General features: G+C 47.2%; 1 long non-coding RNA gene across 1 annotated transcript; it reads left to right on the top strand.

Moving 5' to 3' along the window:
- The first annotated feature begins 3,001 nt into the window (after positions 1–3,001).
- Positions 3,002–4,831, top strand: LOC147118595 (uncharacterized). Its single transcript, XR_015077822.1, has 2 exons — positions 3,002–4,204; positions 4,345–4,831. It is a non-coding gene; the product is annotated as an uncharacterized LOC147118595 (long non-coding RNA).
- Positions 4,832–23,156: the final 18,325 nt, after the last annotated feature.

The following is a 23,156-nucleotide window of genomic DNA, read 5'->3' as shown; positions in this document are numbered from 1 at the left end:
AAAGTCACTTCAGCAACTTTCGTCCCGCTGGGGGAATCAAAAAGTTCCCATTTCAGACAAACAAACACAACACATTTAGATCTCAGTGTCCCTGTTTTCGTGCTGTCCATGCCTTCAGAATTTGGGCCAGTTTTATTTTGCACCATCGCACCCTCTGGGATCTGAAATAAGGCCACACACGAACCCGAAATAAGGCCACACACGAACCCCACCAGAGAGAGGGGAAAGAGCAATTTTTAAACCACTGTACTCCCACTCCACCACCAGAGAGAGGAGAAAGGGCAATTGTTAACCCACTGTACCCCCACTCCCCCACAAGAGAGAGGGGAAAGGGCAATTGTTAACACACTGTACCTCCCACTACCACACCAAAGAGAGGGGAAAGGGCAATTGTTAACACACTGTACCACCCACTACCCCACCAAAGAGAGGGGAAAGGGCAATTGTTAACTGACTGTGCCTCCCACTCCTCCACCAGAGAGGGGGGAAAGGGCAACTGTTAAACCACTGTCCCTCCAACTCCCCCACCAGAGAGAGCGGAAAGGGCAATTGTAAACACACTGTACCTCCCACTCCCCCACCAGAGAGAGGGGAAAGGGCAATTGTTAACCCACTGTACCCCAACTCTCCCCACCATAGGGGGGAAAGGGCATTTGTTAATCCACTGTACCCCCACTCCCTCACCAGAGAGAGAGAGGGGAAAGGGCAATTGTTAACCCACTGTACACCCTCCTCCACCAGAGAGAGGGGAAAGCGTAATTTTTACCCCACTTTACCCCCACTCCTCCACCAGAGAGAGGGGAAAGGACAATTGTTAACCCACTGTACCCCCACTCCCCCACAAGAGAGAGGGGAAAGGGCAATTGTTAACACACTGTACCTCCCACTACCACACCAAAGAGAGGGGAAAGGGCAATTGTTAACACACTGTACCACCCACTACCCCACCAAAGAGAGGGGAAAGGGCAATTGTTAACTGACTGTGCCTCCCACTCCTCCACCAGAGAGGGGGGAAAGGGCAACTGTTAAACCACTGTCCCTCCAACTCCCCCACCAGAGAGAGCGGAAAGGGCAATTGTAAACACACTGTACCTCCCACTCCCCCACCAGAGAGAGGGGAAAGGGCAATTGTTAACCCACTGTACCCCAACTCTCCCCACCATAGGGGGGAAAGGGCATTTGTTAATCCACTGTACCCCCACTCCCTCACCAGAGAGAGAGAGGGGAAAGGGCAATTGTTAACCCACTGTACACCCTCCTCCACCAGAGAGAGGGGAAAGCGTAATTTTTACCCCACTTTACCCCCACTCCTCCACCAGAGAGAGGGGAAAGGACAATTGTTAACCCACTGTACCCCCACTCCTGCACCAGAGAGAGAGGAAAGGGTAATTGTTAACCCACTGCAGCCACCACTCCCCCACCAGAGAGAGGGGAAAGAGCAATTGTTAACCCATTATATCCCCACTCCCCCACAAGAGAGAGGGGAAAGGGTAATTGTTAACCCATTCTACCTCCTGGTCCCCCACCAGAGAGAGGGGAAAGGGCAATTGTTAACCCACTGTACCCCCACTCCCCCACCAGAGAGAGGGGAAAGGGCAATTGTTAACCCACTATATCCCCACTCCCCCACCAGAGAGACAGGAAAGGGGTAACTGTTAACCTATTGTACCTCGTGGTCCCCCACCAGAGAGAGGGGAAAGGGCAATTGTTAACCCACTGTACCCCCACTCCCCCACCAGAGAGAGGGGAAAGGGCAATTGTTAACCCACTATATCCCCACTCCCCCACAAGAGAGGGGAAGGGGTAATTGTTAACCTATTGTACCTCCTGGTCCCCCACCAGAGAGAGGGGAAAGGGAAATTGTTAACCCACTGTACCCCCACTCGAGAGAGGGGAAAGGGCAATTGTTAACCCACTGCACTACCACTCCCCCACCAGAGAGAGGGGAGATGAACCAATCTCTATTATATGAACACAATTACAATCAGTAAAAGTCAGCTTTAACTCACAGTCTAAAAACATTAAAATTGCCGGATGAAAATCACATTGTAAAATACATATTTATTCAACAACTTAGCTTTAACTAGTGTTTGGGGTAAATCTCTCCCTGTTATTCATAAACTAACTGATTTAATTTTAATAGTCCAAATCTGAACTGGTGATTGAATCCTCTGCGGATTTCTTACGGTTGTGTCCCTGATGGTTTGAGGCCCATCGGTTGACATCACATTGCGCCTCACACAGAAAACATTTACACAGAACGGGGAAGAATGCGTGTAAAAGTGAGTGTGTGTATGTTTATGTGTAAGTGCGTTTGCGATTTTGTGTAAGTATGTGTGTTTTCTGTAAGTGCACACTTACACATAAACACACACAGACTTACACATAAACACAAGCATTACCACATTGACACAGAATATTACACATACCCAGAATATAAGTCGCACCGTGATTGTCAGACCCAGTTATTGGTACTCTCTGAAACTTTGAAGAGTAGCAGAAATACACATGCGCACACCCTTAAAAAAACACACAAACACACACATTAACACACGCATAAACTCACACTCAACACACACACACACACTTATATGCAAACACATACAGTTACACATAAGCACACACACACTTAAACCTGAACATACACAAACACACATAACCATAAACATATACATAAACACACACATGGACGTATGAGGAGAGATTGGGTCGATTGGGCTTATACTCGCTGGAGTTTAGAAGAATGAGAGGGTGTCTCATTGAAACTTATAAAATTCTAACAGGACTAGGTAGACTAGATGTAGGAAGGATGTTCCCGATGGCGGGGTGTACTGAACCAGGGGTCACAGTCTAAGGATAAGGGGTAAGCCATTTAGGACTGAGAGGAGGAGGAATTTCTTCACCCAGAAAGTGGTGAACCTGTGGAATTCTCTATCACAGAAGGCAGTTGAGGCCAATACATTAAATATATTCAAGAAGCAGTTGGATATATTTCTTAAGGCTAAAGGGATCAAGGGATATGGGGAGAAGGCAGGGACAGGGTACTGAATTTGGATGATCAGCCATGAACTCATTGAATGGTGGAACAGGCTCGAGGGGCCGAATGGCCTACTCCTGCTCCTATCTTCTATGTTTCTATGGACGCACTTCCTCAAAAGCACACACACACTTAAACATAAACACACTGACAAATAAATTTACACACAATTACAAATAAACACACACACTTATACAATGACTTACACATAAACATACACAAACTTACAAAAATACACGCACACTTACACATAAATACACATATATAGAATTACACAAACACGCAAACTCACACACGAACACACAGATAATTACACTTGAACACATACAGACACACATACAGAGCACACACACATTAACACACAAACACAGAATAAAACAAAACAAGAGATTGTCATGCACACATACGCAAACACGAATGTGCGCAAAAAACGTCAGGCTATAGAAGAATGTAGAATTAAAATGCACTTTTTGAACGAACACAGTTTCCAACGATTGTTCTGAATGAATAATTCTTGATACCATAACATTTCACATTTCTCTATTCTGGTCCTACACATACACTGAATCATTGTTCGTGTTGAAAACTGATACAAGTTAATTATATCCAGAGCATTGCCACAAAAAATAAATAAACAAGATTATAACTCACATCTGATCTCTTACCCAGCCCCCTTGACCGTCTCCAAGAAAATAGCTATCTAAACGTGTCGTTAAAATAATCGATATCAATCAGTAAGCCTCCCTCGATATTTCATCATATTATTCCTGAATGTTAGATCGTACGAAATTGATGCAAAATCAATTAGCGTGTTTCATTGAATAAATTTTCCAACACGGACTGTAGGAGGATCATAAAGGAAGAGCGACTGTGGAGTTAGGAACAGAGATAGATTGCTGAGAGTGATTAGCTTAACACAAGATATACATTGAAAATTAAATTAGAGAACAAACTTATATATTAAGGAAAAGGGAATATATAATATGATATCTTGGATTAATAAACGATCTGAATATATTTCCTCCACTGCATCCCATAGATTCCTCAGACCACATCTTCATTGAAGACTATGAGGAAGAGAGCGGCAACATCTGGACAACCGCTTCCACATTCATCATCCTGTTCTTCCTGAGCATTTCCTACAGCGCTGCCGTCACTCTAGTGAAGGTGAGGAGATTCAATCCACTCACACTTCGATCTGACTGAAGCGGTTTGACAAATCTCTAAAAGTTTCATTGATAAAAATCCTGAGATAAATGCCCCAAACCACTAAATCTCTGCTTCATTCTTTTATCCCTCTTTTACAGGTCAAGTGAACGGTTGAATTTCGGAAGCCGTGGATTTTCCTCATTTGTTTATTAACATCTCTTTGTCCTGAAAATAAAATATATCCTCTTGGTGATTCTCAGAGTCAAATGCCTTCAATTAATAGATCCGGAACTGTAGCTGAGAAAATCATAACCGGGATTTCCGTCTCTGTGTTTGAAATGTTTGAGCTAATCGTGGCTATAATGTAAATGTATCTGACAGTTTCACTGTTGTTTGAATATTTCATGTGTAAATAAGTCACTTTTCTCATTCCTACTTCACAATTGTTCCCTTCCCTTTATGTTGAGCCCCTGTTTTCTCTCTCTGGTGTCTGTTACAGTTGTACAGAGAGCTGGCAGCTCAGACCGCCTGTTCTGGTCTCAATGTGACGCTCTGTTGTTATATTCATTATGTGTTAACTTTTTTAAAAGTCACTGTAAATTCTTCTCTGTGAAATTGTTAATAAATCTGGAATGACAAATGGAATTATTTGGATTTTGCTGAATTCCTTTCTCCAAGGTTCCTCCACACTGCTCCATTTTCCATATCACACATTGTTTTATTTCCCTGACCGGTATTTTTCACCCGTCCTGTCTGGGTTCTGTTTGAACACAAGTCCCTTCGGTTAAGGAGCCACTGCGCCACCCAGTGCCCCCTCAGAGCAAATACACCTTTACTCCTTCCTTTTTATGTCAAGGTCCAGAGGCGGAATCATGGGGGATTTTAACTTTCATATTGACTGGACTAATGAAATTGGGCATGGCAGCCTTGAGGAAGAGTTCATAGAGTGTATTAGGGATGGGTTCCTTGAGCAGTATGTAACTGAACCAACCAGGGGGCAGGCAATCTTAGATCTGGTCCTGTGTAATGAGACAGGATTAATAAAAAATGTCCTCGTAAAGGATCCCCTTGGAATGAGTGACCATAATATGGTTGAATTCCAAATTCAGTTTGAGGGTGAGAGAGTTGGATCTCAAACCAGTGTACTGAGCTTAAATAAAGGAGACTATGAAGGTATGAGAGTAGAATTGACTAAAGTGGACTGGGAAAACAGATTAAAGTGTAAGACGGTACAAGAGCAGTGGTCTACGTTCAAGGAGATATTTCACATCTTAAGATAAATATATTCCACTGAAGAAAAAGGGGAGTAAAAGAAAAGACAGCCATCCGTGGCTTAGTAAAGTAATAAAGGATAGTATCCGACTGAAAACAAGGGCATATAAAGTAGCCAAATCTAGTGGGAGGATAGAAGATTGGGAAGCATTTAAAAGCCAGCAAACAATAACTAAAAGATTAATTAAAAAAGGGAAGATAGATTATGAAAGTAAACTAGCAAAAAATATAAAAACAGACAGCAAGAGTTTCTACAGCTATATAAAAAGAAAAAAAGTGGCTAAAGTGAACGTTGGTCCCTTAGAGGATGAGACTGGGAAACTAGTGGTGGGGAACATGGAGATGGCAAAGACGCTGAACAAATATTTTGTATCAGTCTTTACAGTAGAGGACACTAAAAATATCCCAACACTGGACAAACAGGGGGCAATGGGGGGGGGAGGAGCTAAATACGATTAAAATCACTAAGGAGATGGTACTCGGTAAAATAATGGGACTTAAGGTGGATAAAGCCCCCGGGCCGACATCCTAGGATCTTGGGAGAAGTGGCGGTAGGGATTGTGGATGCATTGGTGGTTATTTTCCAAAACTCCCTGGACTCAGGAAAGGTCCTGGCAGATTGGAAAACTGCTAATGTAACACCGTTATTTAAGAAGGGAAGTAGACAAAAAGCTGGACACTATAGACCAGTTAGCCTAACATCTGTGGTTGGCAAAATGTTGGATTCCATTATTAAGGAAACAGTAACAGAGCATTTGGATAAACATAATTTAATAGGACAGAGTCAGCATGGTTTTATGAAGGGGAAGTCATGTTTGACAAATTTGCTCGAATTCTTTGAGGACATAACATACACGGTGGATAAAGGGGAACCAGTGGATGTAGTGTATTTCGACTTCCAAAAGGCATTTGACAAGGTTCCACACAAAAGATTATTGATCAAGATAAAAAAATCACGGGATTGGGGGTAATATACTGGCATGGGTGGAAGATTGAAGATTGGCTATCTAACAGAAAACAGAGTTGGGGTAAATGGTTCATTCTTGGGCTGGCAATCAGTAACTAGTGGTGTTCCGCAGGGGTCAGTGCTGGGACCCCAACTCTTTACAATCTATATTAACGATTTGGAGGAAGGGACCAAGTGCAACATATCCAGGTTTGCCAACGAAACAAAGATGGGCGGGAAAGCAGTGAGTGAGGTGGACATAAAAAACCTGCAAAAGGACATAGACAGGTTAAGTGAGTGGGCAGAGATTTGGCAGATGGAATATAATATTGGAAAGTGTGAGATTATGCACTTTGGTAGAAAAAATCAAAGAGCAAGTTATTATCTAAATGGAGAGAAACTGCAAAGTGCTACAGTACAAAGGGACCTGGGGGTCCAGGTGCATGAAACACAAAAAGTTAGTATGCAGGTGCAGCAGGTGATCAGGAAGGCCAATGGAATCCTGGCTTTTATTGCAAGGGGGATGGAGTATAAAAGCAGGGAAGTCTTGCTGCAGTTATACAGGGTATTGGTGAGGCCACACCTGGAATATTGCGTGCAGTTTTGGTTTCCATATTTAAGAAAAGACATACTTGCTCTCGAGGCGGTTCAGAGAAGGTTCACTCGGTTGATTCCAGAGATGAGGGGGTTGACGTATGAGGAAAGGTTGAGTAGGTTGGGACTCTACTCATTGGAGTTCAGAAGAATGAGAGGCGATCTTATCGAAACATATAAGATTGTGAGGGGGCTTGATCGGGTGGATGTGGTGAGGATGTTTCCACTGATGGGTGAGACTAGAACTAGGGGGCATAATCTTAGAATAATGGGCTGCCCTTTCAAAACTGAGATGAGGAGAAACTTCTTCACTCAGAGGGTAGTAAATCTATGGAATTTGCTACCCCAGATAGCTGTGGAAGCTGCAAAATTAAATAAATTTAAAACGGAGATAGACAGTTTCCTAGCAGATAAGGGAATTAGGGGTTATGGGGAGAGGGCAGGGACGTGGACGTGAGTCTAGATTCGGATCATCCTATTGAATGGCGGAGCAGGCCCGAGGGGCTGTATGGCCTAATCCTGCTCCTAATTCTTGTGTTATTATTATGTTCTTATGAATGACTGCACAATGCCCAGGCGTACCTCGCTGTCTCCTCTAATATTATGGTCTGTAACACACAGATGCCAGGTTCTAATAAAGAGCAGGGCTCTACTCCATCACAACCTCATACAGTACAGCACATAGCAGAGTAAATCTCCCTCTACACTGTCCCGTCAAACACTCCCAGGGCAGGTACAGCACGGGTTAGACACAGAGCAAAGCTCCCTCTACACTGTCCCATCAAACACTCCCAGCGCTGGTACACAATTGTTACATATCTGCCACAGACACACTGGGTAGCACAAATGCTGGAAATGGTTCTAACAGTCTGGGGCCTATCTGACACACAGGCTTTTCTTTTATACACACACATGGACGGTCTTCACTTTTTCTGTTATACAAACAAACTAACTCTCTCTCTCCACCTGTTCTGTTACACTCAAATATTCCCTCTCGATCCCTTCTGTTATACACACTCATGCACTCTTCACTATACTGTTATACACACTCAGACTCTCTTCACTTTACTGTAATACACACTCAGGCTCTCTTCACATTAATGTATACACACTCAGGCACTCTTCACTTTACTGTTATACACACTCAGGCTCTCTTTACTTTGCTGTTATAAAGACACAGGCACACTTCACTTTATTGTTATACACACTCAGGCACACTTCACTTTACTGTTATACACATTCAGGTTCGATTCACTTTACTGTTATACACACACTCAGGCTCTCTTCACTTTACTGTTATACACACTCGGGCTCTCTTCACTTTACTGTTATACACACTCAGGTACTCTTCACTTTACTGTTATACAGACACAGGCACACTTCACTTTATTGTTATACAAACTGAGGCACTCTTCACTTTACTGTTATACACACTCAGGCACTCTTCACTTTATTGTTATAAACACTCAGGCACTCTTCACCTAACTGTTATACACACTGAGGCTATCTACACATTAATGTTATGAACACTCAGACACTCTTCACTTTACTGTTAAACAGACTCGGGCTCTCTACACTTTAATGTTATAAACACTGAGGCACTCTTCACTTTACTTTATACACACACAGGCTCTGTTCACTTCACTGTTGTGCACACTCAGGTTCTCTTCACTTTACTGTTATATACACTCAGGCACTCTTCACTTCACTGTTATACACACTCTGGCACACTTCACTTTACTGTTACACACTCAGGCACACTTCACTTTACTGTTACACACTCAGGCTCTCTTCACTTTACTGTATACACAAACAGGCACACTTCACTTTATTATTATACACACTGAGGCACTCTTCACTTTACTGTTATACACATTCAGGCTCTCTTCACTTTACTGATATACACACTCAGGCATTCTTCACTTTACTGTTATACACACTCAGGCTCTCTTCACTTTACTGTTATACACACTCAGGCTCTCTTCACTTTACTGTTATACACACGCAGGCTCTCTTTACTTAACTGTTATACACACTCAGGCTCTCTTCACTTTACTGTTATACACACTCAGGCGCTCTTCACTTTACTGTTATACACACTCAGGCTCTCTTCACTTTACTGTTATACACACTCAGGCGCTCTTCACTTTACTGTTATACACACTCAGGCTCTCTTCACTTTACTGTTATACACATTCAGGCTCTCTTCACTTTACTGTTATACACACACAGTCACTCTTCACTTTACTGTATGCACAAACAGGCACTCTTCACTTTACTGTTATACACACTCAGGCTCTGTTCACTTTACTGTTAAACAAACTCAGGCACTCTTCACGTTACTGTTATACACACTGAGGCTCTCTTTACTTTACTGTATATACACTCATGCACGCTGCACTTTACTGTTATACACACTCAGGCTCTCTTCACTTTACTGTTATACACTGAGACATTCTTCACTTTACTGTTATACACACTCAGGCTCTGTTCACTTTACTGTTATGCACACGCAGGCAGCCTTCACTTTTCTGTTATACACACTCAGGCACTCTTCACTTTACTGTTATACACACTCAGGCTCTCTTCACTTTACTGTTATACACACTCAGGCTCTCTTCACTTTACTGTTATGCACACGCAGGCAGCCTTCACTTTTCTGTTATACACACTCAGGCACTCTTCACGTTACTGTTATACACGCTCAGGCTCTCTTCACTTTACTGTTATACACACTCAGGCTCTCTTCACTTTACTGTTATACTCACTCAGGCTCTCTTCACTTTACCATTTTTCACACTCAGGCACTCATCACGTTACTGTTATACACACTCAGGCACACTTCACTTTACTGGTATACACACTCAGGCACTCTTCACTTTACGGTTATTAACTCCGCATAGGAGACTGGTCCAGAAGGTAAGAGCCCATGGGATCCAGGGTGCCTTGGTGCGTTGGATCCTAAACTGGCTGAGTGGCAGGAGGCAGAGGGTGATGGTCGAAGGTTGTTTCTGTGACTGGAAGCCTGTGTCCAGTGGGGTACCTCAGGGATCGGTGCTGGGTCCCTTGCTGTTTGTGATATACATAAATGATTTGGATGAGAATGTAAAAGGTATGATCAGTAAGTTCGCGGATGAGACGAAAATTGGTGGGGTGGTAAATTGCGAGGAGGAAAGCCTCAGGCTACAGGACGATATAAACGGGTTGGTCAGATGGGCGGAAAAGTGGCAAATGGAATTTAACCCTGAAAAGTGCGAGGTGATGCATTTTGGACGGACAAATAAGGCAAGGGAATACACAATGAGTGGTAGGACCCTAGGAAGTACAGAGGGTCAGAGGGACCTTGGTGTACATGTACATAGATCCCTGAAGGCAGCGGAACAGGTAGATAAGGTGGTTAAAAAGGCATATGGGATACTTGCCTTCATTCGCCGAGGCATAGAATATAAGAGCAGGGAGGTTATGATGGAGCTGTACAAAACGCTGGTGAGGCCACAGCTGGAGTACTGTGTGCAGTTCTGGTCGCCTCACTATAGTAAGGATGTGATTGCTTTGGAGAGGGTGCAGAGAAGATTCACCAGGATGTTACCTGGGATGGAGCGCCTCAGCTATGAAGAAAGGCTAAACAGGCTGGGGTTGTTTTCCTTGGAGCAAAGAAGGCTGAGGGGGGACCTGATTGAGGTGTACAAAATGATGAGGGGCATAGATAGGGTAGATAAAGAGGAACTTTTCCCCTTAGTAGGGGGGTCAATAACAAGGGGGCATAGATTCAGGGTAAGGGGCAGGAGATTTAGAGGGGACTTGAGGAGGAACTTTTTCACCCAGAGGGTGGTTGGAATCTGGAACTCACTGCCTGAAAGGGTGGTAGAGGCAGGAACCCTCACTACATTCAAGAAGCATTTGGATGAGCACTTGAAATGCCATTGTATACAAGGCTATGGACCAAATGCTGGAAAATGGTTTTAGACTGGACAGGGATTGATGGACGGCGCAGACACGATGGGCCGAAGGGCCTCTTTCTGTGCTGTAAAACTCTGTGGCCTAGAAATTCATTATAGCCACTTTTGGGGCGGTAAATTCGGGCGGCCGCTAAAGTTTGCGCCTGGCGCAAATTCGAGGCCACTTCGCCGATATTCATTAGCTTCGCCCTAAGAGTTTGCTCGAGCACTAAAACTGGTGATGCACGGCTCTCTTTAGGCGCTAAGCCAGAGGTGCTGAGCGATACCGCCGAGGCCGGGCGCTGCGCAGGTGCGGCCATTTCTTGATTAACAGCAGACACCCTGGCGCCGGCCAGCTCTTAAGGGGGAAGGGTCGAGTTGGTCTGCTGCCACGCCCTGGACACTGCAGCCCTCCAGCTAGGCCTGAACACTGCTGCTGGACCCAAATAGCGCCTGAAAGGATGGAGAAGGCCCGTGAATGAGCGCAGCGCTTCTCAGAGCATGGTCTGAGGGTGCTGGTTGGCGCGGTGGAGAAGAGACGCCATATTTTGTTTCCAGACAATGGGAAGAAGCCGGTGGCCCGCGTCTACCGGAAAGCCTGGAGGCATGTCACCACCAGGGTGACATCCAACAGTGAGGTCCCCAGGAGTGCTGTACAATGCCACAAAAAGCTAAATGACCTCACCAGGATTGTCAGGGTGAGTACCCTTTCCAGTGTCCTCCTCATCCTTGCATGTGCACCTCACATTATGGGCAAAGGGACCTGAAAGCCCTAATGGCCAGCCCTCATGCAGCAGCTATGGGACAGTCATGAACATCAATTGCACATTGTGCACTTAACACACTGGCCAGGCTATTCGACCATGGGAGGCAGTGCACACAAGATCAGGGCTACACACTGGCCAGGCTATTCGACCATGGGAGGCAGTGCACACAAGATCAGGGCTACACACTGGCCAGGCTATTCCACCATGGGAGGCGATGCACACAAGATCAGGGCTACACACTGTACTTAGAGGCCACCCTTTCTCTTGCAGGCCAAGCTGGCCAATAATAAGAGGAGCCGGACTGAGACCGGGGGAGGCGGGCCCCAGATCCAGCCACTCACCGAGCTGCAACAGCGCATGGAGCACATCATGGGTGCCCAGGTGATTGGCCCCGTTGCATCTGGAGATGCCGACACTGTTCTGGGCACCAATGGTAAGGACATCACCTTTTGGACCTCTCTCGTCCCACTTGCGCATCAGATCTACATCCTTTGCCACTGTCCGGCCAATGCGCTGAATGCCACCACTCATGCACCCCTCGCTGACGCCCTCTCCTCACTCTAAAGCTACTCTTGTGCCTTCCTGCTTTCAGATGGTGAGGAGGAGGTCCCTGAAGTTGCCAGTGACAGCCCCTCAGAAGAGGAGGAGGAGGAGGAGCAAGAGGAAGGCGGCCCATCAGGGGAACCCTCAGCCACGGCAAGCCATGCCAATGTAGGGGAGATGTCTTCCCTGGAGGGGAGCGTGGGGGAAGTGACGGAGGGGAGTGTAGCTCCTGGGACCAGTGGCCTGCAGAAACGCGGGAGGGGGGGTCGAAGCTCAGCGCCCTTCTCCCCAGAGGGGGGGAAGGGTCGGAGGGGAGTCCAATTGTTGGGCCCAGCGTCGTCCAGCAATGCAGGAAGGGTCGGCCAGCTCGGCGGCCTTCTCCCCAGAGGGAGAGTCCGGCCTCCAGTCCGGAGACGGTCAACGCCGAGTAGATGCGCCGCCTCGAGGACATGTCCGCGGACTCGGAGCGCCGGCACACGGAGCTCATGGGGGTAGTGGCACGGATGCCTGAGGCCATCGAGTCCCTGTCTCGGAGTGTGACCGAATTCGGCGCCTCACAGGCCACCAGTTTGGCGGAATTCGGGGCAGGTCAGGCAGCGACTGGCCAGGTGATCAGTGGTGCCGTGCAGTCACTGGCTGCTCTGATGCGGTCACAGAACAGGGCAACACGGGCACTCACTGCTGCCACACTCGCTGTGTCAGCCAGGCATCGCCAGGGCACCCGGTGCGCTGCAGCAGCACAGCGGGCTGTCCCTCGGCAGATTGCTGCGCATGCTGCAGTGCTGGGCCGGGCGAGTGCCAGTGTCTCAGGCGACCAGCGAGCGCCTGCCATCCGCCAGCTTGCCCCCATTCCTCCAGCCGCCACTGCCACTCCCCCAGTGGAGCTGCCATGAGCTGCTGCAGCGACTGATGCTGCCCAGCCACAGCTGCAGCATTCACCAGCCGGCCCCTCGACGGCCAGACCTCGTCTAGGCCGACCCCCAAGGGCATCTGCCGTCACGACATGTGCCCCTCAGGAGCCTTCCCCCAGCCTTGCAACAGCCACTGGCCTCACTTTGAGGAGGAGCAGCAGGGCATGCAGGGGCCGCCAAAGTTTGCAGAAGGCATCGCCCTCGCGGGCCACAAAATAGAGGGTGTGTCCAAATGTTGTGTTTTTTGGAATGGGTGTTTTGTGAAGGCCGAGGATGAAGGCCATTTTTGTTTACATCTTTTGTTAATCCTCCCCAGGTTGTGGGAGTGAGTCATGTGTGTGTGTGTGTTTTTTGGGGGTTTCATGTGTTTTTGGTTTTCATGTGGGAAGGGCCCTGAGTTTGTACAATAAACCATTTTATTTATTCACATTGTCCATGTTTGATCTTTGAAGTGTTTGTTGCCTTAACCGGCTGAGGGCTTGCGGAGCGGCTGCAATCATGTTCTTTCATTGGCACAAGCCATTCCCTGACAGGGGGCCTAGAAGTGACGTTCAATAAGCCGCCGACGGGCGGCCCTTGCACCTTCTGCCTCCCTCCTGGGCTGGTACTCCTCCTCCTCCTCCTCCTCCTCCTCCTCATGCTCCTCCTCCTGAGGTGGTGGTCCAACGTGAGGTGGCAGTGCCTGAGTCCTGCGGATAGCCAGGTTGTGCAGCATGCAGCAAACGACGACGAATTGGGAGACTCGCTCCTGCGAATACTGGAGGGCTCCCCCGGAGCGATCCAGACAGCGGAACCGTTGCTTCAGGACACCGATTGTTTGTTCGATGAGGTTCCTGGTCGCTTGATGGCTCTCGTTGTATGCCTCTTCAGCAGGGGTCGTGGGCGCGCGGAGCGGGGTCATGAGCCAGGTACACAAAGGATAGCCTTTGGCCCCGATAAGCCATCCTCTTGGGGGAGGCTGTGCCTGGAACATGTCAGCCACAGTAGTCTGTCGCAGGATAAAGGCATCGTGGCTGCTGCCTGGAAAGCGGGCATTGACAGCTAGGATGCGCTGCCTGTGGTCACACACCAGCTGTACGTTGAGGTTATGGTAGCCCTTCCGGTTGCGGTAATCCTCGGCATGCTCCAGAGGTGCCCGCAAAGCCACATGCGTGCAGTCAATGGCGCCCTGCACCATGGGGAAGCCCGCTATTCTTGCAACTTCCACTGCACGCTGCTGCTGCTTGTCCAGGGTCATGGGGAATGTGATGAATTGACGTCTCCTTCTGAAAAGGGCATTGGTCACCTGGCAGATGCAGCAATGCACGGCGAACTGGGAGATGTTAGCGATGTCCCCAGCAGCGGATTGGAAGGAGCCGGTGGCATAGAAGTTGAGAGCCACCGTCCCCTTCACTGCCACCGACAGAGACGTCCTGCGCATCAGCTGTGGACGCAGATCTCTGTGAAGCAGCTGGCAGATGTCTGCAACCACCTCCCTTCTGAATCGCAGCCTCCTAACACACTGCGCGGCAGACATGTTGAGATAGGAGAACTGCTGGCAGTATACCCTGGGTGGGTAAGGCCTCACTTGGCGACGCCTGTTGCCCCCTCTGCGCCTAGCCAGGGCTGCCACTCTCTCACGGCGTCTGTAAGCCCTTCCGACATAAGGCTGAAACTCAGCGTTGGCACCCAATGCAGCCCCCATAATATGCTGGCAAACACTGAGATCTCAATGAAGGCAAAGATAATTGCAAAGCTCTGGCCTGAAGCCAAAAATACCTGTCCTAGTGTTGGGCCAAAGCAGTAAGCTCTCTTCCGTGGTCTCTCTCCAAAAATCCGTTGCACAAGAGTGAATGCTGCAAAATGGCTGCCCTTTATAGTGCAGGGTAAGTGCCCTTAAATTTGCGCTCCCCGCAGCCCGCCTCGGCTGTGTACCGTTGCACTCAACAGTCGTTAGGGCCGCCCGGTGCACAATGGGGCGGCGCGAGTGAAGTTCCGGTTCTGGGCGCACAAAGGGCGTTGCACGACGAAATGACGTCATGATCTGCGCGCGCAGATGAGCGCGCGCAAAGACTTTGCGCCGGCGCTAAATGTCTACTGAAGTTGGGGTGAGGCGCAGATCACGCTGCGCCCGGGCGCTAAGCGCCTAGTGCTCGAGATCTGCTCCTCCTAAGGCGCTAAAGGCTGGCGCAGCCAACTGAATTTCTAGGCCTATGACTCTATGACTCAAGCACTGTTCACTTTACTGTTATACACACTCAGGCTCTCTTCACTTTACTGTTATACACACACAGGCTCTCTTCACTTTACTAGTATACACACTCAGGCACTGTTCACTTTACTTTTATACACACTCAGGCTCTCCTCACTTCACTGTTATTAACACTCAGGCACTCTTCTCTTTACTGTTAAACAAACTCAGGCACTCTTCTCTTTACTGTTATACACACTCAGGCTCTCTTCACTTTACTGTTACACACTCAGGCACACTTTACTGTTATACACACTCAGGCTCTCTTCACTTTACTGTTACACACTCAGGCACTCTTCCCTTTATTGTTATACACACTCAGGCTCTCTTCACTTTACTGCTATATACACTCAGGCTCTCTTCACTTTACTGTTACACACTCAGGCACACTTTACTGTTATACACACTCAGGCTCTCTTCACTTTACTGTTACACACTCAGGCACTCTTCACTTTACTGTTATATACACTCAGGCTCTCTTCACTTTACTGTTACACACTCAGGCACACTTTACTGTTATACACACTCAGGCACTCTTCCCTTTATTGTTATACACACTCAGGCACTCTTCACGTTATTGTTTCACACATTCAGGCTCTCTTCACTTTACCATTATATACACTCACGCACTCATCACTTTACTGTTAAACAAACTCAGGCACTCTTCACTTTACTGTTACACACACAGGCATTATTCACTTTACTGTTATACACACTCAGGCAATATTCACTTTACTGTTATGCACACTCTGGCCCACTTCACTTTACTGTTATACACACTCAGGCTCTCTACACGTTAATGTTACACACTCAGGCATTCTTCACTTTAGTAACATAGTAACATAGAGATAGGAACAGGAGTAGGCCATTTGGCCCTTCGAGCCTGCTCCGCCATTCAATGAGATCATGGCTGATCCTCGTCTGAGATCATAGCTGATCTTACCAGTTCAGTACCCCGTCCCCGCCTTTTCTCCGTAACCCTTAATCCCCTTAGCCTTCAGAAATATATCCAATTCTCTCTTGAAAATATTTATTGAATTAGCCTTCACAGCCCTCTGTGGCAGGGAATTCCACAGGCTCACCACTCTTTGAGTGAAGAAATTCTTCCTCATCTCTGTTTTAAATGATTTGCCCGCTATTTTTAGACTGTGGCCCCTGGTTCTGTGCTCCCTGGCCATTGGAAACATTCTCTCTGAATTCAGCCTGTCCAGGCCTGCCATAATTTTATATGTTTCGATGAGATCCCCTCTCAATCTTCTAAACTCCAGTGAGTACAAGCCCAAACTATTTAATCTCTCTTCGTAGGTCATTCCCGCCATTCCAGGTATCAGCCTGGTGAATCGCCGTTGCACTCTTTCCATGGCAAGAACATCCTTCCGCAGATGGGGCGACCAAAACTGTACACAATACTCCAGATGCGGTCTCACCAGCACCTTGTACAGCTGTAGTAAGGTATCCCTATTCCTATACTCGAACCCCCTTGATATGAAGGCCAACATACCATTTGCCTTCTTAATCGCCTGTTGCACCTGCATGCTCTCCTTCAGTGACTGGTGCACAAGAACACCCAGGTCCCTCTGCACTTCCCCATCTCCCAATCTATTGCCATTTAGATAATAATCTACCCTCCTGTTTTTACCCCCAAAGTGGATAACCTCGCATTTATCCACATTATAGTGCATCTGCCACGTATCCGCCCATTCCCCCAACCTGTCCAAATCGCACTGTAGCCTCCTGACATCCTCATCAGAGCCCACCCCTCCTCCTAGTTTAGTGTCGTCAGCGAATTTGGAAATATTGCATCCAATTCCCTGATCCAGATCATTTATATATATTGTGAACAGCTGGGGTCCCAGGACAGATCCTTGCGGCACCCCGCTGGTCACTGCCTGCCACTCTGAAAACGAGCCGTTTATTCCAACTCTCTGTTTTCTATCCGCCAGCCAGTTCTCTATCCACGTTAATACTTTGCCCCCAATCCCATGAGCCTTAATTTTGCATGACAACCTTTTGTGTGGAACCTTATCGAAGGCTTTCTGGAAGTCAAGGTACACCACATCCACTGGCTCTCCCCCATCTATTTTACCAGTTACTTCCTCAAAAAATTCCAGCAGATTAGTCAAACACGATTTACCCTTTGTAAATCCATGTTGACTCTGTCCGATCCTTTCCCCATTTGTCAAGTGCTCCGCTATTTTATCCTTAATAATGGACTCTAGCATTTTGCCCACAACCGATGTAAGGCTTACTGGTCTATAATTCCCTGCTTTCTCTCTACCCCCCTTTTTAAATATTGGGGTAACATTAGCTACCCTCCAATCCACGGGTACTGTTCCCGAGTCAATGGAGTTCCGGAAGATGATCCTTAGAGCATCTGCTATCTCCAGGGCCACCTCCTTAAGTACCCTAGGATGTAGTTTATCAGGCCCCGGGGATTTGTCGGCCTTCAGTCCCCTCAACTTACCCAACACCATATCCCTAGAGATACTAATTTCTGTCAGCTCCTCCCTTTCATTAGTCCCTATGTTTGCCGATATTCCTGGGAGGTTATTTGTGTCCTCCTTTGTGAATACAGAACCAAAGTATGAGTTTAATTGGTCTGCCATTTCCTTATTCTCCATTATATATTCTCCCGAATCGGACTGCAGGGGACCGACTTGGGATTTTACCAGTCTTTTCCTCCTGATATACCGATAAAAGCTTTTGCAGTCTGTCTTTATTTTTGCTGCAAGTTTACTTTCGTATTCTATTTTCCCCTTCCTGATTAATCCCTTTGTCCTCTTCTGCTGTATCCTGTACTGCCCCCAATCTTCCGGTCTGGTGCTTTTTTTTGCCAGTTGATATGCCCTTTTTTTTGATTTTATGCTGTCCCTAATTTCCCTCGTTATCCACGGTTGAGTCACCTTTTTAGGTTTATTTTTATGCCAAACCGGTATAAACATGTTCTGGAATTCTTCCATTCTATCTTTGAATGCTTGCCATTGTCTATCCACTGTCAATCCCCCCAGAAACACCACCCAATCAATCTTACCCAATTCCCGTCTCATACCCTCGTAATTCCCTTTATTTAAGTTCTGGACCTTCGTCTCTGATTCAATTTCCTCACTCTCCATCTCGACTGAGAGCTCGATCATATTATGATCGCTCTGACCCAAGGGGCCTCGTACAAGAAGATTGGTGATAAGTCCCTTCTCATTGCACAATACCCAGTCTAAAATGGCCTGATCTCGAGTCGGCTCCTCGACATATTGGTCCAGATAACCGTCCCGAAAACATTCCAGGAATTCCTCCTCCTCAGAATTTTTACTAATTTGGGTAGTCCAATCAATATGTAAATTAAAGTCACCCATGATGACAGCTGTGCTCTTATCGCACGCTTCTCTAATTTCCCTTTTTATGCCTTCCCTCACCTCCATATTACTATTTGGAGGCCTATATATCACACCCACTAACGTTTTTCTCCCCTTGCTATTTCTCATTTCTACCCATACAGATTCCGTTTCATCCGAGTTAATATCCTTCCTTTCCATTGCATTAATCCCCTCCTTTACCAGCAATGCTACCCCACCTCTCCTACCTTTTTGCCGATCCTTCCTAAATATTGTATATCCCTGGATGTTAAGTTCCCAGCCTTGCCCACCCTGCAGCCACGTTTCTGTAATCCCAATCAAATCATACTTGTTTACCTCTATTTCCACAACTAATTCATCCACCTTGTTCCTAATGCTTCTAGCATTAAGATACAAAGCCTTCAGGCTTGCTTTTTTCACACTCTCATTATGAATTAGTTTGGCCCTTTGTGTTTCTCTCCTTTGCTTATTGCTTCTCACCTTTCTACCATCTATTTCTGACTTCATATGACTTCCCTCTTTTCCACTACCTAGGTTCCCATCCCCCTGCCAAATTAGTTTAAATCCTCCCGAACCGTCCTAGAAAATATTACCCCGAGGACATCGGCTCCCTCACAGTTCAGGTGTAGACCGTCCCCTTGGTACAGGTCACTCCTCCCCAAGAACTGGTTCCAATGCCTCAAGAATTTAAATCCCTCTCCCTTGCACCACTGCTCAAGCCACGTATTTAGCTTATCTATCTTACTCTCTCTAATCTTATTAGCTCGTGGCACTGGTAGCAATCCAGAGATTACTACCTTTGAAGTCCTACTTTTCAATTTAGCTCCTAACTCCCTAAATTCAGCTTGTAGGACCTCCTCCCTCTTTTTACCTACATCGTTGGTACCTACATGTACCACGACAACTGGCTGATCCCCCTCCCCCTTCAGAATGCTCTGCACCCGCTCCGAGACATCCTTGACCCTTGCACCAGGGAGGCAACATACCATCTTGGAGTCTCGGTCTCGGCCACAGAAACTCCTATCTATCCCCCTTACAATTGAATCCCCTATCACTATAGCCCTATCCCTCTTTTTCCCTCCCTTCTGTGCAGCAGAGCCAATCATGGTGCCCTGAACCTGGCTGCTGGTGCCTTCCCCTGGTAAGTCATCTCCCCCAACAGTACCCAAAACGGTAAACCTGTTTTGGAGGGAGATGACCACAGGTGACTCCTGCACTACCTTCCTGCCTTTACCCTGCCTTTTGGTCACCCATTTACTGTCTGAGCTAGCCTTTACCTGCGGTGTGACCAACTCACTGAATGTGCTATCCACAACATCCTCAGCATCGCGTATGCTCCAGAGTGAGTCCATTCGCAGCTCCAGCGCCGCCATGCGGTCCGCTAGGAGCTGCAGCTGGACACACTTCCTGCACACATAGTTGTCAGAGACAGTGTCCCTGATTTCCCACATGGCACAGGAGGAGCATGACACGGGTCTGAGCTGCCCTTCCATGACTTAACCCTTACAATACCCTTTTATTTACTACGATTTAGCTTAATTATTGAATTCTACTTAGAATAAGTTTGTGAAAGTACTCACCAACCAGTCACCTACCTGTTTTCTGGTGTTGTATTTTCACTGCCGCCTCCTGTCCTGGAACCTTTTCCACCGAGGTTAGGCTCCTGAAATAAAATAAATTGAACCTACCTTTTCAACTTCCCCTAACCCCTAAAAGGTTAGAGGAGGTGGAAGGGTGGGAGACACTACACTGTAGTGTTTCGGGTTTAGCAACAGCTCCACCTATATAAGAGTTACTGGCCTCCTGCTCTCCCGACTGCACCAGCTGTGAAAGAAAAAGTCCGCGAAAGGTGAGCTTTTAAACTCACCAGTTACTGGCCTCCTGCTCTCCCGACTGCACCAGCTCACTCCCCGCTGCTGAGTTGGTACGCCTCGCCTCTCTCCGGTTTTTTATACCGGTCTCACACTGCTCCCGACTGGTCTCGGGCCTCGCTGGTCGCCGGGTTTCCTGCCGAGCTCCTCCTCGCTGCTCCCACTGGTCCCGACTGGTCTCGGGCCTCGCCTCTCTCCGGTTTTTATACCGGTCTCACACTGCTCCCGACTGGTCTCGGGCCTCGCTGGTCGCCGGGTTTCCTGCCGAGCTCCTCCTCGCTGCTCCCGCTGGTCCCGACTGGTCTCGGGCCTCGCCTCTCTCCGGTTTTTATACCGGTCTCACACTGCTCCCGACTGGTCTCGGGCCTCGCTGGTCGCCGGGTTTCCTGCCGAGCTCCTCCTCGCTGCTCCCACTGGTCCCGACTGTTATACACACTCAGGCACTCTTCACTTCACTGTTATACACACTCAGGCTCTCTTCACTATACTGTTATACACACTCAGGAAATCTTCACTTTACTGTTATATACACTCAGGCTCTCTTCACTTTAATGTTATACACAATCAGGCACTCTTCACTTTATAGAGTCATAGAGTCATAGTGTTATACAGCACAGATAGAGGCCCTTCGGCCCATCGTGTCCGCGCCGGCCATCACGCCCTGTCTAATCTAATCACATATTCCAGCATTTGGTCCGTAGCCTTGTATGCTATGGCATTTCAAGTGCTCATCCAAATGCTTCTTGAATGTTGTGAGGGTTCCAGCCTCCACAACCCTTTCAGGCATTGAGTTCCAGACTCCATCCACCCTCTGGGTGAAAAAGTTCTCTCTCAAATCCCCTCTAAACCTCCCGCCCTTTACCTTGAATCTATGCCCCCTAGTTATTGACTCTACTACTAAGGGAAAAAGCTCCTTAGTATCCATCCTATCTATGCCCCTCATAATAACAGTAAAGTGAAGAGTGCCTGAGTGTGTATAACAGTAAAGTGAAGAGATCCTGAATGTGTATAACAGTAAAGTGAAGAATGCCTGTGTGTGTAACAGTAAAGTGAAGAGAGCCTGAATGTGTAAAACAGTAACGTGAAGAGAGCCTGAGTGTGTATAACACTAAAATGAAGAATGCCTGAGTGTGTATAACATTAATGTGAAGAGTGCGTGGGTGTGTATAACAGTAAAGTTAAGAGAGCCTGAGTGTGTATAACAGTAAAGGGAAGAGTGCCTGAGTGTGTAACAGTAAAGTGAAGAGAGCCTGAGTGTGTGTAACAGTAAAGTAAAGAGAGCCTGTGTGTGTATATCAGTAAAGTGAAGAGAACCTGAGTGTGTATAACAGTAAAGTGAAGAGTGCCTGAGTGTTTATAACAGTAGAGTGAAGAGAGCCTAAGTGTGTATAACAGTAAAGTGCGGTGGCATAGTGGTTAGCACTGTTGCCTCACAGCGCCAGGGACCCGGGTTCGAATCCGGCCTCGGGTGACTGTGCAAACTCCACACAGACATTCTCCCCGTGTTTGCGTGGGTTTCCTCCGGGTGCTCCGGTTTCCTCCCACAGTCTAAAGATGTGCGGGTTAGGTTGTTTGGCTATGATAAATTGACCCTTAGTGTTAGGGGGATTAAAATAGTGGGGTTACGGGGATAGGGTGGGATATGTGTTGGTGTAGGGGTTACGGTGATCGGGTGGGATATGTGTCAGTGCAGGCTCGATGGGCCGAAATGGCCTCTATCTGCACTGTGGGGTTTCTGTGATTTCTGTGATAAAGTGAACAGTGCCTGAGTGTGTATAACAGTAAAGTGAAGATTTCCTGAATGTGTATAACAGTAAAGTGAAGAGAGCCTGAATGTGTGTAACAGTAAAGTGAAGTGTGCCTGAGTGTATATAACAGTAACGGGATGAGTGCCTGAGTGTGTATAAAAGTATAGTGAAGAGAGCCTGAGTGTGTGTAACAGTAAAGTGAAGAGAGCCTGAATGTGTATAACAGTAACGTGAAGAGAGCCTGAGTGTGTATAACACTAAAGTGAAGAGAGCCTAAGTGTGTATAACAGTAAAGTGAAGAGAGCCTGAGTGTGTATAACAGTAAACTGAAGAGAGCCTGAGTGTGTATAACAGTAAAGTGAAGAGTGCCTGAGTATGTATAACAGTAAAGCGAAGAGTGCCTGTGTGTGTATAACAGTAAATTGAAGAGAGCCTCAGTGTGTATAACAGTAAAGAGAAGAGTGCCTGAGTTTGTTTAACAGTAAAGTGAAGAGAGCCTGAGTGTTAATAACAGTAAAGTGAAGAGAGCCTGAGCGTGTATAACAGTAAAGTGAAGATTTCCTGAATGTGTATAACAGTAAAGTGAAGAGAGCCTGATTGTGTATAACAGTAAAGTGAACAGTGCCTGAGTCATAGGCCTAGAAATTCAGTTGGCTGCGCCAGCCGTTAGCGCTTTAGGAGGAGCAGATCTCAAGCGCTAGGCGCTTAGCGCCCGGGCGCAGCGCGATCTGCGCCTCGCCACAACTTCAGTAGATATTTAGCGCCGGCGCAATGTCTTTGCGCGCGCTCATCTGCGCGCG

Source organism: Somniosus microcephalus, chromosome 4 (genome assembly GCF_052327205.1).
Source record: "Somniosus microcephalus isolate GS21.2 chromosome 4, FLI_Smic_1.0, whole genome shotgun sequence".
Taxonomy (NCBI): domain Eukaryota; kingdom Metazoa; phylum Chordata; class Chondrichthyes; order Squaliformes; family Somniosidae; genus Somniosus; species Somniosus microcephalus.
This window is presented reverse-complemented; position numbering and strand designations above follow the sequence as displayed.